The 13,186-nt window shown below is 37.7% G+C and overlaps 1 protein-coding gene across 1 annotated transcript in view; it reads right to left on the reverse strand.

Moving 5' to 3' along the window:
• LOC149805610 (uncharacterized) overlaps nt 1-13,186 on the reverse strand; it is a 28,034-nt gene that overhangs the window by 11,540 nt on the left and 3,308 nt on the right. The window lies entirely within an intron of this gene.

Genomic DNA, 13,186 nt, shown 5'->3' on the forward strand with positions numbered 1-13,186 from the left:
GTTGTTCTTATTGTTTATCTGATTCGACGCGTTGGTGGACTTAACGATGGATATGTTTTCTTAAATTCGAGCCCAAAATTCGAGTCAACTGAAGCGAGCGAGATGAGAATATTTTGTGATTTTAAAGGCGAGCATCTTTGACCACTCGGGTACCTGAGCCCATGATTTTCCTTTTTCTATTTGTTAAATTGTTATTCAGAATGTTTTTTTCCTTCCATTCCTGGTGGGGAAGCCGCTAGTTTCGAACCTGTGACCTCTTGTTTGACAGCCTAGGTTTCACAGAAAGACAGATGAGAATGTTTTTATATGACTAGGTCGATTGCACGTCCTAGGACGGGAATTAAAAATATTAAAACAAAAATAAATAAATACACTCGGGCAGAGAGTTTTAAAAAGTTTGAAGATAAATATAAAAAAATAATGAAAAAATATATTGCGAATGCCGCTACGAGTTTCAGACTTGTGACCTCTTGTTTGGCAGCCGGAACATATAGAAAGACAAATATGTTTTTTATGTATAAGATATACCAGTGTATCTACAAGGCTGTGGTGTTGTTTTTGTTTTTCGGAAAATATGTTCTACCACATCTGATCAAGACATCTGTAATGCAATTTATTTTTTCTTTGTATAGCTCTTTGCCATTTTTATCCGTTGTGTATAGTAGGCTTTATATCTGAAAGGTACGATGCTGAGTTTTTATTTTTGTATTTAATTTATTTCTCTGTTTGTTTTTTAGTTCATTATTTAAAGACTTTTTTGCGTATAAACTTTGTTTTACAAAATGTGGTATACTGGTCATTTTTTAAAAATATCTTCTAAATGCTAGATCTCCATTTAGCCAAACAAATACTATCCCTCAGTCCATATTTTCTTGATCTGACTATATATTTAAGAACTATAGTTTTGACATATCTCATTTTTGTTGGTGGTTCTATTAATTTGGTTATATTATTGTTTCTGTACATCCCATGTATTTGTTTCAACGTATACACAAAGAAATATATATTTTTTACACAGATTCCCTTTTATCTAGTTTGATTTTTAATGCTTTTTGAAATATTTTCTAATTTATAATGTCTAATATGTTGGATTATTTAGTCATCCCTCCATCATTACTTTATGAGTTTCGCTTAGAAGTTAATGTTACTTCCCTCCCTATATGAACAGGATTATTTCTTTGTCAAAGGTATCTAGCACGCTGTTCTTTAAATCTACCTAGTTAAACATATACCATGTGTTAATATACATATGTCTGAGCGACCTGCATTCGATCGCTTTTATTCAAATTTGCAGATGCCTACATTTGTAAGTTAGTTCGAAGTCTTTCTCAATTGTGTTGAATTTGTATACTCTTAGATCCCCCCCCCCCCCCTTCCGCACACACACACCAGTCACTCCTAAACCTATTGCACGTGTCGTTATAAGTTCTGGTTCTAGTCCAGAGTTGTTCCAACGCCAGTTACTTATCAACATAATTTCAGTTTTTTGCATGATTAATTTTAGATTATATTGCTTTCCAGAAGTCCATCAATTCCTTTTCTTAATGTTTGGAGGTGTAGGCATTGGATGTAAAATTTGTATTAGTCAAGAACATGCTGTACCATTTCTAGTTCGTTTTTGATGTTTGGGAGTTAAATTCCCTTTAATTTGTTTTGTTATATATTTTTATTCGGAGGGCTTCTATTGCTAGTACATATAATATCATCGATAAGTAACAATCCTTTCTCGCGAAACGTTCTATATTAAATTTCATCGTGCATATATAAGAAAATATATCTATGTAAATATACTCTATTCTGTTAAAAGCCTTTTCTTGATATGTACGATCAAGGCCCCCTCATCTTCTTTAGTTTCCAAAAAAATCAATCGTTGTTTTTAAGGTTAGAATTTTGTTATGAATATAATGTTAACTATGTTTCCGACACATGTTTTAATTATGTTAGAAAGAATTTTACTACGTATTTTATAGTCTGTATTTAAAAACGATATTCATATCCAACTCGTTATGTCTTTTACATCTCCTTTCCCCTTATACATAAGTGTTTCTATACTTTCTTTCATCGTGGACGTCATTTCATTATTTAATGGAATATTAACATATCATATCTTGAATATTGGAATTAAGATATATTTTAAGGTAATCTATAAATCTGTCGTTAAGCCACCACAACCAATTTATTTTCCTTTAAGGAGTTGCTTGAATGCTGCAATTATTTCATTCGATATTATAAGTTTTTCGCATTGAGACCTCGAGTCCTGTGGGATTTAGGAGAATTATATATTCCCAGCGTATGATTCTAGCACCCCCACCCCCACCCCCGATATATTATGTAATGCTTAGTTCTTTTTGAAAGCTGTATATTTCTTCCATTCTGTGTGTTGGTTTAGTTATGGTAACGTTATCTTTTTTAGTTTATCCATATGCCTGCTATTTCCTTTTCTTATTTCGTCCTTGATTTGCATCCTTCCTGTCTTATTATATGATTTGCAGAATTCTTCTGCCCTTAGTTTGTGCCAGTTAATTTGTAATCTTATATATCTTCGTACTTTCATCACTTGTATTTTATCCTCTTCTTTTTGTATTTAAATATTTATTATTCTATTGCATTCTCTTTGCCTTTCCCGTCTTATGTCTTGTTTTACTTGTCAATATGTGTTGGTTATTGATTTAATTTTCTTTATTCCCCTCCATTGCTCTTTCATTACGTTGTAATATTCCCTATTTAAAAAGGTTTCTAACAATACTTCAAGTATGGCTTTGTATTATTCGTCTTCTACAAATGAGTTGTTTAATTGCTGTAGGTCCTGACCCAATCTTGCCCAGCTTCACTTGGTAGCAGGTAAATCGTAGCTAAATTAACGATCGAATAATTCAGTTTTCTTGTATTTCTTTGCAGTTTTGACCGCATTATACCAATCTGTATTTCAGGTTGCTTGAAACGGCTGCGTTCAGTACACATACTGATGAAAATACAATTCAAACTTTCGCTTGCTATTATGGTGTATTTTTGTAACAGCTAGCAAAACTGTATATGAACTGGACGGTAATTGTTACATTTGAAACTATGGACGCCAGCCAAGTCTAAAACGTTCATCAAACTTTTTTAAAAAAATCATTTATTTATCAGTAAATTGTTTAAAGATAGCATATCCTTTGGGTTGTCCCATTGCCACACAACTTTGGAAATAGTTCAGAGAGCTTCTCCATTTACCATCATGGATATGAAATAAAGGTATGATGTTTATCGATAGAGGGTATTTGCTTCAATCGAGTGAATAATGAATATATTTCATATATATATCAATTTTGTTGTGGATGGAATATATCCGTTATTCACTCAATACACGCCGGTTTTACGTTATGTTCCGCTCGAACGTATTGGCTAGCAAAATGTATAATAAATTGAAGCAGAAGCTCTCTTACTGGATAATGTTTGCTGATCACCATTTATTTACTGCTGTTGTTCTTCATATTTTTATAGAAAATAGTAGTAGTAACAGATAATGCTTTTTGGCCGATTGGACCGATGTGACCCAATTGGGCCCCGAATTCAAGGTGCCCCGCGCGTTAGTAAATTTTAAACATATATTTATAGAGAGAAAGTATCTTTAAATCGATGGAATAAATGTAAAGTTTGATATTGTATAAAACTGGTTTAAAAGTTTATTTCCAAATGCAGTGCTCACAGGAGGCCCCTCACGTAAATCCAGGGGTCCCGTCAAAATTATCCAAATCCAGCCCCGCGTTTGCTAAGGCCACTGCTTAGTAATAACATAGTTCTCTTTCATAACTCAACGTTGAATACACATAATCAAAAAGAAAAAATGAAAAGTAGGTTGCTGGATTCCAACCTAGCACACCTGCGTGATATATGGATATGTTCACCATTAAACTAAGAATATTACGAAAATACCGTTCGATGTTCTTTGTCATAATGTTATCAAAGTCTATCTATTACATTAGGACAAAAAACAGCTTGATTTGACTGGTTGGTTGGTTTTTTGGTATGTATAAGCGTAAGTGTATAACACCAATTTATATGGCTCTACATGGCGGCCAGTATTTATGGAGGAAGAAGAACCCCGGAAGAACCACTGACCCACATGAAGATGCTGGCAAGCTTTCTCGCATGCCCACGTAGGTAGAGTCCACACTCAAACCCATGCGGGTAGTGACAGAGATATAATAACGATGAGCGCATTAGACCACTCGGTCACCCGTGAGCCCATTCATAATTGACTCCAGTGAATTATGAAAAGATATTTAAAATGGAAAATACACTAATTCGCTGACTAGCATATAATAAAAATACGTATAATCATCTGAAATTCAAGTACATAATGATTGCTATATACAGTAAACAAATCAAAAAATTAAACAGCAATCTCTCCAACAAAATATTTGCAAAATCAATCTATATTCAAATAACCACGCCTATCTTTAAGATCAAAACTTTATACAGTCCGAATTAAAATCATTTGGCAATTCCGGATTAAGGCCAGTTATTCCAGTCCCGTTTAATAAGTATAATAAAACATGAAGTGATCACATAAGCCAATATTTTATGGATGCTGACAGCAGAACCCCGATATTCAGAACGTCCAACGCATGCGATCACTTTATTTCCGTCTCGCTGATAATCGCAATAGCGAAATACACTGAATATAATACTGTTAGGTAACACATATAAATTATATCTGAGCGAGATATATACTAAACTTTTGGGCGACACATGAACCATTCGGCGACCGGTCGCCCAAATGATGACCCACACATATTCATTATACAATGATGTCGCCGAAAGGTTGAAATTTAGACGCTGTCGCCTAAAGGTCGGATTTGTGCATATATATATATATATATATATATATATATATATATATATATATATATATATATATATATATATATATATATATATATATATATATATATATATATATATATATATCATCATCATCATTTGCGACTCAGTCTCGAAAGACCATGCGAATAGCGCCCTTGGGGTGTTGTCTGTCTCTGTTGGCATCATCTGCTGTGGTTGTGCAAGCCTATACGTGAGTGACAGTCCCTATTGCAGTTGGTGCAGACATACTGGAAAGTCTGCATTACTGTGGTTGCTTCCGCGTTCTTCTTTCTCTTACGTTTCTCTTCCGCCAACTGACCTCTCCTCGCATCAGCGACTGATATGCCATTGTTTACTGTTAGTCTCCAGGTGTCTCGGTCCTCGGCCAGCTCTTCCCATCCCTCGGGTGAAACGTTGCATGCCTTCATGACCCTCTTGCATACATCCTTGAAACGGAGTGAGGGGCGTCCGACTCTTCTCATACCAGTGGCCAGTTGTCCATATAGTATGTACTTTGGCAGCCTTCCATCCTCCATGCGTCGGACGTGTCCTAGCCATCGAAGACGGCGTTTGCTCAGCAGGGAGTACATGCTGGGGATACTTGCACGCCACAGGATCTTCCTGTATGGAACACGGTCTTGCCAGCTGATTTTCAGGACGTGTTTTAGGCATCATATATGGAAGGAGTTGAGGAGGCGTTCTTGCCTCATGTAGGTACTCCAGGTCTCACTTCCATATAGAAGGGTGCTGAGAACGCAGGCCTGGTAGACTCGGACCTTGGAATTCTCTGACAGCGCGTTGTTTTCCCACACCCTCTTCGTTAATCGAGCCATGATGGTGTTTGCCTTTCCAAGCCTTCTGTCCATCTCCATATCAATCGAAAAAGTGTTGCTGATGGTTGACCCTATGTAGGTAAAGTTGTTGACTGCTTCCAGGGTGACACCATTGATTTTGATGGAAGGGGCAATGGTGGTATATTGCACGCTCACATTTGTTTTTTCCAAGCTGATGGTGAAACCAAACTGCATGCAGGCATCAGCAAAACGGTCTCCCAGTCTCTGGAGGGCTTCCTCGGTGTGGTCAGAAGAGCTGCGTCATCTGCAAAAAGCATCTCCCTGATGAGCACATCTCTCACTTTGGTCTTTGAGCGCAGTCGTGCCAGGTTGAACAGCCTCCCGTCGGACCTGGTGTGTAGATATATGCCATTGGTGGACGTGTCGAAGGCGTAGGACAGGAGCAGGGAGAAGAATATCCCAAAAAGTGTTGGTGCAGCACGCAGCCCTGCTTCACGCCGCTGTTAATTGGGAAGGAGGTTGAGGAGGATCCATCATACAGAATTGTTCCCTTCACATCTGCATGGAAAGAGATTATCATGCTGAGGAGTTTTGGTGGGCAACCGATCTTACTCAGAAGTTCAAAAAGGCCCTTCCTGCTGACCAAGTCAAAGGGCTTCGTGAGGTCGATGAACATCATGTAGAGTGGTTGGCATTGCTCTCTGCTCTTCTCTTAGATTTGTCGTAGGGAGAAGATCCTGTCTGTCGTCGACCTGCCTGCTCTGACGCCGCAGTGTGATTTTGGGTACACACGGTCCGCCAGCAACTGCAGCCTGTTGAGTATCATGCTGGCGTTCAATTTACGAACGATACTCAAGAGCGAGATCCCTCTGTAATTATTACAGTCACTGCGGTCGCCCTTGTTTTTGTAAAAGGTCACAATGGTGGCATCGCGCATGTCTTGGCGGACTACTCCTTCCTCCCAGCAGAGGCAAAGGAGTTCGTGCAGTGGTTTAATCAATGTTGGTTTTCCACGTTTGATGGCTTCGGGCGGGATGCTGTCACTACCTGGTGCTTTGTCGTTTTGGAAGTGAGTCGATTGCTTTGCTGAGGTCCTCTAAGCATGGCACTTCCATGGTGGGCAAATTTTTTTATGCTGCTGAGGGCTGCATCAGTGACTGACGTTTCTCGGGAGTATAGCTCTGAGTAATGCTCTACCCATCTGGCCATCTGTTGCCCACGGTCTGTGATCTTCTCTCCCATCATGGATTTCAGGGGAGCGACCCCTTCCACTGTAGGGCCTAGAGCCTTCTTGATGCCACTGTACATGCTTTGGATGTTTCTTGACTCGGCACTGCGCTGGATTCATTCGCCCAGTTGTTGTCAGTACTCGTTCGCACACTGTCTAGCAATGCGTTGGGTGTTACTTCGGGCACTTCTGAGAGCAGAAAGCGTCCGTTCATTAGGGCATTTTTGTAGGCTATGAAGGATTTTCTTTTCTCCTCGATTTGTGGCTCCATTCTTGATAGGTGTGCGTTGAGCAAGTCCTGGCTGGGTCATTAGTTCTTGCCAAACGTTGACGTAACTGTACTGTAGATGGCACCCTTCATGGAGTTCCACTTGGCTATTGCGTCGTGCTCCGGCAGGTCCTGTAGAGCCTCGTCCAGGGCGGACACATACTCCTCCACCTTGGTATGGACCGACATCTGCGCAGTGTTTGTGCGAGGACGTCCTTTTGGTTTTGAGCGGTGTAGCGTGTGTGGCTGTAGTCGCACTCTGCTGTTCACGAGGGCATGGTCGGAGTCGCAGTCTGCACTGTGGTAGGTTCTGGTGGAGAGGATGCTGTTAAGGGCAGAGCGCCTGGTGATGACCAAGTCGAATTGGTGCCAGTGATTAGATCTGAGTTGTTTCCATGACACTTTGTGTTGTGGCTTATACTTAAATAAGGTGTTTGTGACGCACATTCCATGGTAGGTGCATAGCTTCAGCAGTCTCTGACCGTTTTCGTTGGTCTTTCCAGTGCCATGATATCCGAGGCAGGTAGGCCATGACTCGTGGTCCGCACCTACTCTGGCATTAAAGTCGCCGAGGAGGAATAGTGGTTCGTTTTTGGGGCATCCTTTGATCTGTTCGTCCAGCTGCCCATAGAACTGATCCTCCGCGTCTTCTGACGACGTGAGGGTTGGGGCGTAGACACTGATGATGTTGACAGGACCTGAATCAGTGATGAGGCGGATTGACAAGAGACGCTCAGTGCCCCCTGTGGGAGGTTCAACCGAGGCCAGGAGATTGTTTTTGATGGCGAAGCCTACTACGTGCTGGCGGGGCTCCTCAGGTTCTCGACACTTCCAGAAGAAGGTGTAGTTTTCCTCTCTGAGGGAGCCACTAGAGGCAATCCTGGTTTCCTGGAGGTCAGCTATGCTGATATTAAGACTGGTGAGTTCTCTATCGATGATGGCCGTCTTTCTGATGTCGTCCACTTCTCTGAGGTCGTCGGAGATGCCTGTACACATGGTGCGCACATTCCAGTTTGCAAATCGAAGAGCTGGAGTCTTCTTTATTAGTTTCTTGTTTCTTTTGTCTGGTGTGGAATTACGGTCTGCTTGTCATGCTGAACAACACACTGAGCCCCAGACACCCACTTGGGCTGGCAGACGATGGCGGGTCAACACCTTATTGACCGAGTGCTGCCCGGCTTGAGGCGGGCGTTAGTTGGCCAGTGGGACACGACGATCCCTCCCACCGTCAAAGCTGACACGTGGCGCCCCTTCCCTACGCCAATCGGGTGGACTTATAACCCGTAAACTGTCAGCTTCCGTGTTGTTTCCTCACTCAGTAGCGAGAGTAAGTGTCCTCTCCAGGGCGCAAGCCTGGGCGTGGAGTATGGAGATCCTGGGATGCCCAGACGTCAGGGTCCCCCTCTCGTCCTTGCTGGTGGGGTCCAAAGCAATGCTGAGCATGACATTTGGCACCAGTTTGGATGCAGGAGCTGCAGAAAGGAGGTCGTAGTCGACCCCAAGCTGCCTTAGGGGATACACTCCGGATTTTCTGTCTGGGTTTACTCCCGTGACCTTTCCTTCTCCCGAAGATATCCACAAGGCAGTGGATCCATAATCCAATGGATGGGACTTGGTGAGTTTTGAATCAGAGTTTCCTTCTCCTAGATGAACTGCCTGACAAGGCTAACGAGCTTCATCTGCCCGGGTTTGGAGTCAGAGTTTCCCTTCTCTTAGACTGGTTGCCCGCCAAGGCTAACGAGCCCAGTCTGCCCACCCAGTTATACCGCCGGGCACTCGGTCGAGCCACACAGCATGCTCTGTTTAAAACAGGGGGCCCGCGTGAAGGTGCTGCTGTGGACACAATAGTGTATGAGAGGACATATGCAAGTAACATCCTGCCCCGCAGAGCGAGACTGTGGTCCTCGGCGATCACTACACCTGGGAAGGAGAGGCTATGATAGACGCTTAACTTTACTTTGGCAAGCGGGACGTCAGGTTCTTATTATACATGTGACAAATGGGTATCTTAGCCTAAATAACACTGATATCATGTCATGATAGGTTCTTATTATGCATGTGACAAATGGATATCTTAACCTAAATAACACTGATATCCTGTCATGATAGGTTTTTATTATACATGTGACAAATGGGTATCTTCACCTAAATAACACAGATGTCATGTCATGATAGGTTCTTATTATACATGTGACAAAACCTGATTTATATATATATATATATATATATATATATATATATATATATATATATATATATATATATATATATATATATATATATATATATATATATATATATATATATATATATATATATATATATATATATATATATATATATATATATATATATATATATATATATATATAAACTGAAGATGGTAATGATCAATTGAAGATAGTACATTTTAATTATAATATATATATTAAAACACTGAATAGTGTCTTATTGATAAGAGTTTGATCCCTTGTTTTTTTATTTTGTATTTAATGTATTTAGTAGAATAATACTGAATTGTTTTTAAGTAATGCAACCTATGGGACATTATACAAAAGTCAAGCCTTACATTACCATAGTTTAAATATCATAAAACCCTATTCAATTACTAACTAACTTATGAAAAGCAAATGTAAAATAAAATGTTTTATTAGAAGAACTGTGAATTTGAATTTTGAAAAGTAATGCAGAATCTAAAATATTTTATCAGGTAAAAATATACGACAGGTTCTACATTATACATAAATACAAACATCATAAAACTGTTTATCTGGACTTATTCATAGCGTGTATTTATAATGAGCGAGAAAGGCTAAATGCTCGCCGAAGATTTTTTTATGTTAATATATTTCGAGTAATATTCCTTATCTGCCTGTGTAGATGTCACATTATACTAAAGCCACCATACATTCAACTTTCAACTTTATAAAGACGTCAAAGTCTATCAAACGTTCAACACTCTTTATTTTGAAATAGGATCATGAGCTAGTCAAGGTGTATTTACTTTTTAGACGGTATCTAATATATAGTTCCATCAATTCTTCGAGGGTCTCACAGTGGAAAAAAATGTATCACGCAATAGTCGTTTCAAGTTGAGTTACTATATTACATAAGGTACAGGTATTCTTCATTGCGTATGTCTGACGTTATATATATATATATATTATATATATATATATATATATTATATATATATATATATATATATAACGTCTGACATATACAATGACGTGTATGTGTATGTTGGGCGTTATCTACAATTTATATTTAGCAGGTTACATAATTATGTTGAAACTGTTGAAATACTTATATCGACCGATTTTATTTTCTCAAAAGTCATTAGGTTTGTTGCAGAATCTAAATGTTACATGGTATCAATAAACTTCAAATCATTCAAATATCGCGTCACTTGCTCAGAAGGGTGGTTCGCAATTGAAAATATATATAATTATTAATTTTACAATTAACGAGGTAAAAACCTTCAAAATCGCTTTGAAAATTAAATCTGCTCAACATGAGATATGCTATTTGTAATTACTCGGCAGTGTTGTGTGTGAGTTATATAAATCAGGTTTTAAAACAATCATTTCGATCATATATGTCTGTCATCAAAATACATGTTATGAATAAATATAGGTTTAGATTTAGTTTCTTCTAAAATGATAATAGCAATGGTTACGAGCAGCCCTTCTGATCTACACTCTTGAATATGCACAATTTCTAGTACATATTATCTTAACATCATTGCAATCAATGACTTAGGAAAGCTTGCACTGTAATCGAAATTAACTAAGTGCGACTTGACATACATACAGCATCTTCGTTGAATGCGTTTACATTTTTGCAATGTCTAGTTTACCCGAGACTCCAAGGTCCAGAATATATGTTATTGTCGCATATTAGTACCACAAGTTTTAATCTTTGCGGCAGGATGAGACCTTCGAAAATCACAGCAAACGAGTTTTAATGATGCATTGTCTTATTATAAAACTTTTGCACATTTAAGAACATGTCTAATTCTATACCATATACTTTCTGTTTTCTGATCTGACCTGTTGCTCACAATCAAATGAAATTTTAATATATATATATATATATATATATATATATATATATATATATATATATATATATATATATATATATATATATATATATTTCCGTTATGTTTTTTCTGTCTTTATGAGTGAGCTAAATCTTTCAATCCAACTTAATGATTCGTTCCGTGTACCAAGACATAGTACTAGATTACATTATTAAAACGTGATAATGAAAGCGTTGTCACCATAGCCTAAAACTACATACAATTTGTAATCGCATTTGAGGAAAGTGTTACAGTGATCAATCTCAGACCAATACTATACAAATAATATCGGACTTAATTTTTTTCAGTTACTGTGACAAAATATAATTCGTCTCCATGCCATGTTCTGCCCTTCTGATATTAAATACACATATACTGATAAGTCAATTAAGCTTCAATATTCTTACGGTTTTTCTTTTCAATCTGATACTTTTTAAATTATTCACAGCATTTAGTAAATCTAAAAGCTGATTATCTACTTTGAATTATTAATTGGTATACGTTCTATATATTATAGAGTATAAAAACCCATATATCATCTGTGATTTTTACATTGACATGCGATTGTATGCGATTGTACGATATTCCACGTATCATCTAACCTATTAAATGAAATTAATATTCGCCGATTGTATTTTATAATGTGCAATGCACGTTATACTACAATGTGAACAATCAATTTTGTTCTTTTGCCGATTACCTGTGTCCAAAATAAGTTATCGAAATGACACGTTTAATAATTCACGACCTTGCATATTTCACGTCTGTTCATCAACGGGTCTGATAGTACTTGTACAGTACCAAGCAATCTAATTTTCCAAATGGTTATTGTTTTTTCAATGATAGGTCAATCTCATTGCACATTTCACTCTAGTCTGTAGCATTAACACTGTTATGTATGTCCTCATTTAAATATATTATCAATGATTTTTCTGCACGCCAGAACAAACAACGATTCTATAAGTTATTTAATAAAGATATTGTTCAATAGCTCGAGTACCATATGTCGTAATTCGTTGTTTGATATATGCCTCACTAAGGCGCTTTCCTACGATGTTGCTTTCATGTCATCGAAGTATTCATCACTAAACCCTTTGGAGGGTATTTTTTTAATATATTTTATATGGTAATTGCTTATACATGCAATACAAGACAATATATTTATTTTCGTAAAAATGCATACATATGCTCCACCTTCCCAATCCATATGGGTTATTACCTGTGGAATTTATTGCAGCTGACTACCCTTTACTATTCGGTAAAATACAAAATTGTTACACTTGTGTTATTTAATACAAAATTGTAGAGGAAGCAACTGGATTACTTTAATAGCATAGTTGCAATTAAGCCTCAGCTTAGACCCGAGGTCGAAACGTAAGAAAATGAGCTCTGGAAGTATGTTTTGTGTAGGCATAGTACAATTATCGCCATAAACTTTAATAATCACAGCTTTAATATATGTATTGTAACCGTAGTTAATGTCAAATGATACTTTTGGCTCCCATTTCAGGTCCACCATCACACGTGAACGAATTAAAATAATCGACGAGTAGAGAGGAACCAATTGTTAATGAAACCGTTTTTGAGCGGAACTACTGACAGAGCAAACAAGCTAACTGTAATTGCCATTCTGTATTAATATAAAAGGAAAGTTTTGTTCTAATCTGACGTTGTCATTTTATTATTGTATTACTAATTTCATACCTGTCCGTTATGAAGTATAAGCATTTAAATAAGGTATTAAACATATAACACAATGAAACATATAACTTACCAGGGCTTTAGGTAGCTAGTCAAAGTAGTTTCATATTTTGTGTAACTCTTTGAGGCTTTTGCTATTACACGTTTACTTTAATAGTGGGTTATAGTTTATATTGGATGCAACTTTTTGTAATGTTCTTGTTATAATACATTGCAGCTAATGTTTTACTGAATGCATATGCATTCATTTTCTGGTGGAGCAT

Source organism: Sinohyriopsis cumingii, chromosome 2, assembly GCF_028554795.1.
Source record: "Sinohyriopsis cumingii isolate HCF-2022 chromosome 2, ASM2855479v2, whole genome shotgun sequence".
Lineage (NCBI taxonomy): Eukaryota > Metazoa > Mollusca > Bivalvia > Unionida > Unionidae > Sinohyriopsis > Sinohyriopsis cumingii.